General features: G+C 46.9%; 1 protein-coding gene across 7 annotated transcripts in view; it reads right to left on the bottom strand.

Annotated features, from left to right (window-relative positions):
- The window catches only part of CYRIB (CYFIP related Rac1 interactor B), a 181,148-nt gene that overhangs the window by 143,571 nt on the left and 25,087 nt on the right, over positions 1-12,490 (bottom strand). The window contains exon 1 of one of the 7 annotated variants that reach the window (XM_049853751.1): positions 7,680-7,760. The exons of the other annotated variants lie outside the window; for them this stretch is intronic. The gene's annotated coding sequence lies outside the window, so the exon portion shown is untranslated. Of the gene's footprint in view, positions 1-7,679; positions 7,761-12,490 lie in introns of those variants that run through there. 7 annotated transcript variants of the gene reach the window in all.

The raw sequence follows: 12,490 nt of genomic DNA, 5'->3' as shown, positions 1-12,490 counted from the left end.
GTATATATGTTGGAAACCCTTGTGGCGGGGTGGTTAATTGCCACAGCTGATAACCAAAAAGTCGGCAGTTCAGATTCACACTCTTTGGAAACTATATAGGGCAGTTCTACTCTGTCCTGTAGGGTTGCCATGAGTCGGAAGCAACTTGACAGCCGCGAGTTTGGTTTTTTTTGGACGTGTATATTATGTGTGTTTTTATATATATAAAACAAGCATTTGCTTATCACAACTATGTTACATATATGAAACATGTACAGATATATAAAACGTTTACATAAATAACATGCATATAGATATATACATGTACATATGTATGTATATAAAACACATGTTTATTGAACACCTACTTTGTGCCCACACTGTGCTAGGCACTGGGGAGAGCACAGCCTAGCAGAAGAAAACACTACTTCGTATACTGAGAAGTCCCCCAAAATTGATGATGATTAGGCAAAGAGGTGCCCCTTGGTAGCTTTATTTAGGGCCTCCTTTTGCCATCAAGTCAATTCCGACTCATCACACCCTAGAGGACAGAGCAGACCTGCCCTATAGGGTTTCCAAGGCTGTTAAATCTTTACAGACACAGAATGCCCCATCTTTCTCCTGCGGAGCAGCTGGTGGATTTGAACCACCAACCTTTCAGTTAGCAACTGAGTGCTTAACCACTGTGCCACCAGGGTTACCTCCAGAACATCCAAACCCCCCAAGAAACAAACAAACCCGATGTTGTCGAGTTGATTCTGACTCATAGAAACCCTATAGGACAAGGCAGAACTGCCCCACAGAGTTTCCAAGGAGTGGCTGGTGGATTCAAACTGCCAACCTTTTGGTTCACAGCCAAGCTCTTAACCGCCGTGCCACCAGGGCTCCCCTCCAGAAGATAGGGGTGAGCTAGCTAATAGAGGTTATGCAGGCCTTTGGTATTTCGAACCTGCAAGTAGAAGAAGGAGCATTGGTGGCACAAGAGTTAAACCCTCGGTGGCTAACCAAAAGGTTGGCGGTTCCATCTACCCAGCAGCGCCATGGAAAAAGGGTCTAGAGATCTGCTCCCGTAAAGATTACAGCCTAGAAAACCCTATGGGGGCAGTTCTACTCTGTCACATGGGGTCAGTATAAGTCGGCTTGATGGCACCTAACAATAAGAAGTAGCACGGAAGCAGAGTTCTGGTTGCTCCCTCCCCCCACGATGATAAGGGGCAGGCTGGCCCTGAGCCTGCTGTGCTGGCCTTGCTGAGGGAGTGACTTGGAGTGGCTCCCTAAGGACCGATTTAGGTGACTGCCAAAATCCAAGACTGTCTGGCTTTGGGGACTAACTTAATTTGGGTTCTTTTTAAAATAATCAATGAGATGGAAATTTCAGGGCACCAATGGACTTAGATCAGTATAGATATAAAACTTCTCTTTTTCCTTATAATTACCCGGGGAGGGGGTGCCAAGTCGATGAAGCTAGAAGCATTTTTCCTCTGTACCCTGATTCCCTCCCTCATCTACAACTTATCCAGGTCCTCTTGCAGGGATTTGTCATTCTTTTAGCCCCCTCTCCTCTCTTTCCTCCCCCTAGTCCCCCTCCTCTGCTCTCTCCTTAAATTATGAAGCCAAAATGAGGAGGAACCTTTCAGTTAATTTTTGCTTGGACAGGGCTGCTCAGGGCTTCTTGGGTGACGGGGACCCAGAAAGGCCACTGACATGAGCCCAACATGCTGGCCACATCCTACACTAGCTTTTTTTTTTTTTTTTTAAATAACTTTATTGAGATACATGATAGACAGAATAATGGTCCCCCAAAGATGTCTACTTCCGAATCCCTCAAACCTGTGACTATGGTATCTTACAGATGTTCGTTGCAGCACTATTCACAATAGCCAATGAGTGAAAATAATGTAGATGTTCATCAGCAGATGAATGGATAAACAAACTGTGGTATATACATACAGTGGAATATTACTCAGCCATAAAGAGAAATGAAGTCCTGATACATACTACAACATGGATGAACCTTGAAAACATTACAGTGAGTGAAATAAATCAGTCACAAAATGATCCCACTTATATGAAATAGGCAAACGTATAGAGACCAAAGTTGAATACAGGTTACTGGGGCAGGAGTGTGGGGGTAAAGGGGGGTCATTTCTAGAGAGCACTGAGCTTCTGTTAAGGAGGATGGAATAATCTGGAAACAGTATAGTGGTTGCGCAACATGAAGAACGTAATTAACATTACTGAATTGTACATGCAAAATGATGTTGACTTGGCAAATACTTTGTTATATTTTTACCATAATAAAAAAATAGACCCATAAGGATTATAAATAGAAGAAAAGAATGACAGAGGAAACAGAGAAGTAAACAAATGGAACCTGAGGGTTGGTTATAGCTGCTGTGGTTAAGCATAAATTTGGCGCTGAGCTTCCTGGCAGCCAGGGTAGAAAGGAACACGGGGTTAGGAAGAAGAGCAACTTTCCTTAAGAGTAACCTGCTTTCCCTGGCTGTCCCTAAATTCTAAAACACCATGACAGGGTCTAATCTGGGTAAGCAAGGCTGGGTGGGTAGGGAAGGGTAAACTTCGATTTGAAAAAAAAAAAAAAAACCCCTTGCTGTCGAGTCAATTCCAACTCAAAGCGACCAGATAGGGCAGAGAACTGCCCCAAAGGGTTTCCAGGGAGCAACTGGTAGATTTGAACTGCTGACCTTTTGGTTAGCAGCTCTAGCTCCTAACCACTGTGCTACCAGGGCATCAGCCTTGGATAAGGGTTCCTCTAATTCCTCTTATTCATTCCAGAACGCAACATCTTCCCTTCCAAATGTGTTTCTCATCTCTGTCTACTAGTTAAGCAGCTGCAGTAGAGTCAGTTCCAACTCATGGCAACCTCATGTGTTTCAGTGCAGAACTGTGCTCCACAGGGTATTCAATGGCTGATTTCTCAGAAGCAGATCACCAGGCCTTTCTTCCTAGGCATCTCTGGGTGGACTCAAACCTCCAACCTTTCACTTAGCAGCCAAGCATTTTAACTGTTTGTACCACCCAGGGACTCCAAGCCAGAAATTGGCTTTTCTTGATAACTCTATCTTCGTTACCCTCTCCCTCCCCATCAACCTTCACACACATTAAATTACTCACAAATTCTATCAATTCCACCTCCAAAGCAATTCTCCAATCCATCCCTTCCTTTCAATCTCCTTAATACCCCACCTGAGAAACAATCCCCTAAAGGGGTCCCTGCCTCCAGCCTGGTTCTCCTCCACAACGCCACCACAGTGATTTTTCAAAGAAGTTGTACATCACTCTTCCGCTTACAAAGTTCTCATGAAGGGACTCGCTGCATCCTTTTCCAGTTGGGTAGCAGCCATTTGGTTTGGGGAGAACTGACCACATCTCCAACCTTATGGGTGGCCCCTGACTGGCCTAAGGCAAGCAGTGTGCAACAGTGATCAGTTCAAGGAAGAAGGAATCCAGGCCTAAGCCAATCAGCACATGGCATTCTCCTGGCCACAGCGACTGGTTCAAGGGTGGGCACATGACCTAAGAAGGTCCAATAAGAACTGATGAAGGGAAGTTCTCTCTTTTCCTCTGGACAGTGGAGCTTGTACATGTGATGCCTTGAACTGCTGAAGTCAACTTACCATCACCAGGGAAGAGCAGAACCGAGAGGAGCAGAGAAATGAGCCAGAGCCCACATCGAACTTCACCTAAAGCCTGTCCTACCCCTGGATGTTTTGGGTACATGTGTTCATTAATTCCCTTTCCTAGTTAAGCCAGTTTGCACTGCAATTACCGTTATCAGCAACCAAAAGAACATACATTCACCACTGTCTGAAAATAAGGTATTAACTCCTTAGAATGGCATACAACAGAGGTCGGCAAACTACAGCCTGTAGACTAAGGCAGATCCACCACCTGTTTTTGTAAATAAAGTTTTATTAAAACACAGTCAGGCTCATTCATTCACATATTGCCTGTGATTGCTACAATTGCAGAGTTGAGTAGTAGTAACGGAGACCATAGGGTCCCCAAAGTCTAAACACTTACTATCTAGTCCTTTACAGAAAAAGTCCGCTGGTTGCTGGCAAACAACGTCGTCTGTGTTTTGGCTTCTGTCTTCCCTTCCACATTGACTGTTTTCGTTATCTAGTACTGCTGTAACAGAAATACCACCAGTGGGTGGCTTTAAGGAAAAGAAATTCATTTTCTCATAGTTCTGGAGGCTGAAAGTTCAAATCAGGGCCTTGACCATCTTAGTTCCTTCTGTGAGCCTCTCTCCTAGTTTCTGGTGTCTGCCAAAAATCCCGGGTTCCTTTGCTTGTAGAGAATTCTCACACGGCATCTGTTGTCCCCCCCTACCCCCCCCCACCCCCCCGGTGTATCCTCTGTGTCTAATATGCTCTTTTTATAACTCAAAAGCAATTGTATTTAGAGCCCACTCCACTCCAGTTTAATCTCATTAGCATAACGAAGAAAATTCTATTTCCAAACAGAATTATAGCCACAGGTTAGGGGTTAGGATCCCAACACATATTTTGGGGGGGCACATTTTAACTCATGTCTTAGTGCTCCTATAACAGAAATACCACAAGTGGTGCCTTTAACAAACTGACATGTATTTTCTCACAGTTCCTAAACTCGGGCTAGAAGTCCGAATTCAGGGCACCAGCTCTAGGGAAAGGCTCGCTCTCTGTCTGCTCTAGGGGAAGGTCCTTGTCTCTTTTCAGCTTCTATTCCTTGGCAATCATGTATCTTCCCCTCCTACTGCACTTGCCTGCCTGCTTGCTTGCTTAATTTGCTCTTTTATATCTCAAAAGAGATTGATACACCCTACACTAATATTGTCTTGTTAATATAATAAAGATAACTCATTCTCAGAACGGATTATAAGCACAGGTATAAAAAAAAAAAAATCCGATGCCAGCGAGTTGATTCTGACTCATAGCAACCCTACAGTGACCTACAGGACAGAGTAGAACTGACCCATAGGGTTTCTAAGGTTGTAATCTTTACGGAAACCCTGGTGGTGTAGTGGTTAAGTGCTACGGCTGCTAACCAAAGGGTCAGCAGTTTGAATCCACCAGACGCTCCTTGGAAATTCTATGGGGCAGTTCTACTCCATCTTATAGGATCGCTATGAGCCGGAATCGACTCGATGGCACTGGGTAATCTTTATGGATGCAGACTGCCACATCTTTCTCCTGCAGAGCGGCTGGTGGGTTCAAACTGCTGATCTCTCGGTTAGCAGCTGAGCACTTAACCACTGCACCACCTGGACTCTCCAGCCATAAGCATAGGGATTAGGATTTACAACACATATTTGGAGGGACACAATTCAATCCATAACACTGACAATCCACCGCCCTCTGCCTCCCCATTCACTGTGTCACCTGCCACCTCCCGTGTGATGATACTGGCCCTCCTCAGGCATACCCTCTTCTCTACCCATTTTACCTAGCTAACTCCTTGCATCCTACTAACCTCTGCTTGGGCATCACCTCCTCTATGTGGGTCCCTACTGGGCTTAGGGAGAAAACTTGGTGGTGTAGTGGTTAAGAGCTACAGCTCCTAACCAAAAGGTTGGCAGTTCAAATCCACCAGGCGATACTTGGAAACCATATGGGGCAGTTCTACTTTGTCCTATAGGGTCGCTATGAGTCGGAATCGACTTGACAGCAACAGGCTTGGTTTTTTTGTTTTATATTGGGGTTAGGAGGAGCCCTGGTGGCACAATTGTTAAATGCTTGACTGCTAACTGAAAGGTCAGTGGTCAAGAGAAAGATGTGGCAGTCTACTTCCTTAAAATTTTAGCCTTGGACACCTATGGGGCACTTCGACTCTGTCCTATACAGTCGCTACGAGTTGCAATCTACTTGCCAGTGATGGGTTTGGTTTATTGGGGTTAGAAGTCCCTTGTGTAACCATAGCACCTTTGCCTCCTCCTATGCTCCTACCAGGAGTCCCTGGATGGTTCAGTTAAGTGCTTTACTAACTGCAAGGTTAGTGGTTCAAACCTATCCAGAGGTATCTTGGAAGAAAGGCCTGGCAATCTGCTTCCAAAAGGCCACAATCTCAAAAACCCTATGGAATGCAGTACTACTCTCAACACATGGGGTTGCCAGGAGTCAAAACTGACTCAACGGCAACTGCTTTGGGTTTTTTTTTGTTTTATGCTCCCACCATGCTGGACAGAATTTTCAGATTTTGTACCTGTCTCTACCTCTGGCCTGTATGCCCCTTAAAGGCTGAAATTATAACTTCTTAATCTCTGTATCCCTGTGCTTAGCACAATGCCTGACACACAGCAGGTGGCTCGATGTTTACTGAGATGGAACGGCAGTAGACTGGGTTTCCGGGTAATGGAGTCAGGCTGGGTGGGTGTCTGCCTCAGAAAAAGGCAGGAATAGGAGATACAGGAGCACCAAAGCAAGCTCCCCGCCATCTCACCATGTTGCCAAGGCTCATATTAGGGGCAGAATGCCTCCCTATGATCCCAGTGTACATGCTAGTCAGGGTTTCAGTTACAGGAAACAGAAACCAGCTATATGACCACTTTATGGAAAAAAGGGATCTGATGGGAAGATAACTGGAAGCTCCCAGTATCAACATGCAGGCTGGAAGAAACACAGCCAGAGAGCTCCTTGGAAGAGTGAGTGGATGGCGAGACTTCATCTCACATACTTCGGACATGTTATCAGGAGGGATCACTCCCTAGAGAAGGACATCATTCTCGGTAAAGCAGAGGGTCAGCGAAAAAGAAGACCCTCAAGAAGATGGATTGACATAGTGGCTGTAACAACGGGCTCAAGCATAACGACATTTGTGAAGATGGAGCAGGACCAGGTAGTGTTTCATTCTATTGTATATAGATAGGGTCGCTATGAGTTAGAACCAACTCAACGGCACCTAACAACAACAACAGAACCAACAGGCAGGCTGGAGAACCAGGCTTGGAAAAAGGACCCGGGAAGACTGGACAGAGGGAAAATGTGGCCAAGGTCATGCCCAGGACGTCTGCTTAGGACGCTCATTGCCCTTGACTCTGAGTAACCTCTAACTGCCATCTTTGTGGTGCCCATGTGGCCAAGCTGAGGTCAGACCCCCAGACCCTAGTAGCCAGGAGGCAGGGAGAAAAAAAATGTCTGGTCCACCTCCGCTTCCATTTTGGGTGGTGGGGCTTGGCTTCCCTCCAGGACACACACTGGGAAACCCCCAAACAGGAAGGTGGGGGAATTCTGGGCAGCTCAAATATAGAAAATGCCCCTGAACACCCCAACCCACCACACTGCAGAAATATGTGAGTGCAGGCCCATGACCCCTGTGGCCCCATAACTCAGCCCTACAGAATGTACTCAGGGGCTTCCAGGGGGCGGAAGTGGGGGAGAGGCCCCTGCGTGTCTACACAGCCCCAGAGCCAAGTGTGAATAAAGGAAGTGTTTCTTCACCTCACCACAGAGAGCAAGTGTCAAGGAGAATTTCAAGCATCTGCTATTGCAAAACATCCAGAGTAGTAGCAAAAGGTTATTTCCAGAAACATCCCTCTCCCTCCCCAGCCCCAGAAAAACATTTAGCGTCAGCTACATTCTGTATAACTTAATCGCTGTTATCTGACGTTGCTTCATTCATTCCATTCTGCAAACTGACCCCAGACCCAGATGTGCTGGGTACTGGGTTACAGAGATGAATCAGACACTATTCCTGACCTCCAGAAGTTCAGTCTGCTGCTCGGCTGAGGGCTGGCGATCATGGTCTCGAGGGACATCTAGCTCAACCACATAACATAGTTTATGAAGAAAATGTTCTACGTCCTACTTTGATGAGTAGCATCTGGGGTCTCAAAAGCTGGTGAGCGGCCATCTAAAATAGGATACTCCACTGGTCTCACCCCGTCTGCAGCAAGGGAGAGAGAAGAAAACCAAAGACACAAGGGAAAGATTAGTCCAAAAGGACTAAGGACTAATGGACCACAACTACCACAGCCTCCACCAGACTGAGTCCAGCACAACTAGATGGTGTCTGGCTACCATCACCGACTGCTGTGACAGGGATCACAATAGAGGGTCCCAGGCAGAGCTGAAGAAAAATGTAGAACAAAATTCTAATTTACAAAAAAAGACCAGACCTACTGGTCTGACAGAAACTAGAAAAACCCCAGGAGCATGGCCCCTGGACACCTTTTTTTTTTTTTTTTAATTAATTTTTATTGTGCTTTAAATGAAAGTTTACAAATCAGGTCAGTCTCTCATACAAAAATTTACATACACCTTGCTATACACTCCTAATAGCTCTCCCTCTGATGAGATAGCACAGTCCTTCCTCCACTCTCTCCTCGTGTCCACTTGGGTAGCTTCTGGGCCCCTCTGCCCTCTCATCTCTGCTCCAGACAGGAGATGCCAACATAGTCTTATGTGACCACTTGATCCAAGAAGCTTGTTCTTCACCAGTATCATTTTCCATCCCCTATTCCAGTCCAATCCCTGTCTGAAGAGTTGGCTTTGGGAATGGTTCCTGCCTGGGGTAACAGAAGGTCTGGGGTCCATGGCCTCCAGGGTCCCTCCAGTCCCAGTCTGACCATTAAGTCTGGTCTTTTTATGAGAATTTGGGGTCTGTATCCCCTGCTCTCCTGCTCCCTCAGGGTTTCTCTGTGGAGTTCCCTGTCAGGGCAGTCATCAGTTGTGGCTAGGTACCATCCAGCTCTTCTAGTCTCAGGCTGATGTAGTCTTAGTTTATGTGGTCCTTTTTGTCTCTTAGGCTCATAATTATTTTGTGTCTTTGGTGTTCTTCATTCTTCCTTGTTCCAGGCGGATTGAGACCAATTGATGCATCTTAGATGGCCACTTGCTAGCATTTAAGGCCCCAGACGCCACTCCCTGGACACCCTTTTAACTCAGTACTGAAGTCACTCCTGAGGCTCACCCTTCAGCCAAAGATTTGACAGGCCCATAAAACAACAATACACACAGCTCATGTATACGAGACTAAATGGATGCACCAGCCCAGGAGCAAGGAGAAGAAGACAGAAAGGGACAGGAAAGCTGGACAAATGGAAATGGGGAACACAAAGCTGAGAAGGGGAGAATGTTGACACGTCAGAGGATTGGCACCCAATGTCACAAAACAATGTGCGTATTAATTGTTTAATGAGGAACTAATTTGTTCTGTCAACCTTCATCTAAAGCACAATAAAACATACATACATACATACCAACACACACACATACATACACACACACACACACAAATAAGTTCAGCCTGCTGAAAGAGGGGCTCTGGGGATGGCAATTGTAGTGGAGGGTTGAGAGGCTGATGGTGTGAACATGCTCTTCAGACATCTCTGAGGATTACTCCACACCCCCTCCCCAATGAGTCACCCCCTTAGTCAGCCACCAGCCTTAGAACTGGGGTCCCAAGAACTGGGGCTGGGTGCCCAAATCTGTATCCTATTAGGAAGAGCTGCTGGCTACTGAGTTGACTAAAAAATTCAACCCTTGGGCAGTCAGTTTCCCTGAGTAGGGGGACATGGCAGAGGCTGATGTGGGCACTTTAGGGCAGACCTAGCTCTTGGCAACAGTTGGTCCTCAGGAAACAGGGAGGTGGAGCTTGTCCTACTGTACACTCCACAATTCACAGCACCAACATCTAACATTTGCGCCACACCTCCAGTCTGTAAGACACGTTTACACCCATTTGCTCACTCATCATTCACTCACTAAGCACCTGCTACGTGTGAGGCATTCTCCTTAGATCCAGAAAGAAAAAGAGTAATAAAAAGCAGCCCCTGCCCTTTTCGATGCCACTTCCTCTAGGAAGCCCTCCTTGATCCCTCAGGCCAGGTTTGATGCTCCCCACAGGCTACAGCCCCCCACCCACCAAAAAAAAAAACAAACCAAACCCATGGCCATCGAGTTGATTTTGACTCATAGCAACCTTACAGGACAGAGCAGAACTGCCCCATAGGGTTTCCAAGGAGCACCTGGTGGATTTGAACTGCCAACCTTTTGGTTAGCAGCTGTAGGTCTTAACCACTATGCCACCAGGGTTTCTAGCCCCCAGGGTTTCCAGACCCCAGGCTTCCCTAAACTGCAGTATCCCATGTCATCACTGTCTGTCTGTCTCTCAATCTAAATGCTTGGGGAGAGATGGGCTCGTCCACCCCGTGCACCCCTGCCCCTCAGGGCCTGGCACAGTGTCTGGTATATGGGGGAAATGGGATGGATGTTTTGGGTAAGTACCAACGGGAACACCTGGGGGGAGGGAGGCGTCATCAGGGAACCTGAAACGAAGTGGGAAAGGGCAGGGAAGATTCTGGCTTTACCATTCTCTCCTCATTTTATAGGTTAGGACACCTGTCTCAGAGAGCTTGCGTGACCTGCCAAGACGGTACCGATAGTAAGATTAGCTGTGCCTCTAATCTCACTGTCCTCATACCAACATCCATACCGGCTCTCCGCACCGCAGCCAGCTTTTAGCTCTCCCCCGCCCCCACCAGAACCACAGAGTTCCATCAGCTCTCCAGTGATCAACTTAGTGCTGGGGACCCAAAGTGCTCCGTATCCTCCCCTGGGATGGAAGCCCATGATTAAAACAAAGACATGGATTCCCAGTGATAGAATTTCAGGTCCTCATTTATTTATTAAATAAACATTTACTGAGTGCCCACTGTATGCTCTATTCTAAGGGCAGGGTTACAGGAGTGAACACAAGCAGAAATCGCTGCCCTGCAAGGTATGACCACGAAATGGTGTTATGAAAAAGCAGTTTCCCTTTGGTGAACGAATGACGAAACAAAGTGCAGGTAATGTCAGTGATCTATTGAAAATGTAACTTAAACTTGACTGAGCGCATGTGGTCTGTTGTGGGAGGGAGGAGACCACACATCCTCACCCCCAAATCCAGAATACCAAACCAGTTGCTGTCCAGGCAATTCCAACTCATGACAACCCCATGTGCGTCAGAGTACAGCTATGCTCCACAGGATTTTCAATGGCTGATTTTTTGGAAGTAGATGGCCAGGTCTTTCCTTCAAGGCACCTCTGGGTGAACTTGAACCTCTAACCTTTCGCTAGCAGCCAAACGCATTAACTCTTTGCACCACCCAGGGACTCCCTTCTTACCCCTATGCCACTCTGACATCTATTGGAGGATCCCCTGCTCTTGGTCACTCCCCCTTCAGCATCCATGTTGTTGTTGCTGTGTGTCGTCCAGTGGATTCTGACCCACAACAACCCCATAGGACAGACTAGAACTGCCCCACAGGGTTTCCAAGGCAGAAAATCTTTACAGAAGCAGACAGCCACATCTTTCTCCCACAGAACGGCTAGCGGGTCCAGACTGCCAAGCTTTCAGTTTGCAACCAAGAGCTTTAACCACTTCGCCACCAAGGCTCCTTTTCAACATCCATAAAACCAAAAACAAACAAACTCACTAGCATTGAGATGATTCCAACTCATAGCAACCCTACAGGACAGAGGAGAACCATCCCACAGGTTTTCCAAGGCTGTAATCTTTACTGAAGCAGACTGCCTCATCCTTCTCCCACAGAGCGGCTGGTAGGTTCGAACCGCTGACCTCGCAGTTAGCAGCCGAGGGCTTAACCACTACGCCACCAGGGCTCCATTTTCAACATCCATAGGACAAGAGAAGTAGAATGAGCCTCCCTTTTGGCCATTACTGGCTTCTTAATTAAAGTCAAGGATCTGTGTTTACTCAGGCTCTATAAACACAGACCCAAAAGAAGTGTTTAAGAGAAAGCAGATGAAATGTGGGTAAGAACTAACTAATAAACTCAGGGGGAAATGCTGTGAGTTTTCAACCATGACTGTGATTAAACAAAACTTGCAGGGCGGCAGCGTTAGAAGCCCAGGGTGCATGAATGCGTGCAGCGCTCAGCTTCCAGGGTAAAATGTAAACCATAACTTCCTGCAGAATTAATTGGTCCCCCACGGGAGATCCGTGCTAAGTTCCTCTGGACCGGGCCAGAGAAATCTCAATGCCGTTAATGCAGTCTCCCTCCCGCTCCAGCCACTGGATTGTCACATGGCGTGTCAAGACTGCATTTAAAAATCCCGTGGACTCTCCAGTTCAGTGGCGGCAGCCTTCTGGGTAAGAACCTGTGCTCACATAAAAGAGGCACCTATGGGGCAGTTCTACTCTGTCCTATAGGGTCGCTATGAGTCGGAATCGACTCGATGGCACTGGGTTGGGTTTAATCAATGTCAGAGGGGAAAGTGGTGGTTCGTTGCACAAGACCAGGGTTCAATCCCCAGCAAACGCACCTCATGAGCAGCTACTGCCCATCTGTCTGCAGAGGCTTGCACATTGCTATGATGCTGAACACGCTTCAGCAGAGTCTCCAGACAAAGGCGGACTAGGAAGAAAGGTCTTGCAATCTACTGCTGTGAAAACCAGCCAATGAAAACCCTATAGATCACAAAGGTCCAATCCACAATTGACCATGGGTTGTCATGAGTTGGGCCAACCCGATGGCAGCTAACAACGATGAACGTCAGAAGCT

The sequence above is a fragment of the Elephas maximus genome, chromosome 15 (genome assembly GCF_024166365.1).
Source record: "Elephas maximus indicus isolate mEleMax1 chromosome 15, mEleMax1 primary haplotype, whole genome shotgun sequence".
In the NCBI taxonomy this organism is placed as follows: Eukaryota; Metazoa; Chordata; class Mammalia; order Proboscidea; family Elephantidae; genus Elephas; species Elephas maximus.
Note: the sequence above shows the minus strand (reverse complement) of the source record. Positions and strands in the feature narration are given on the sequence as shown.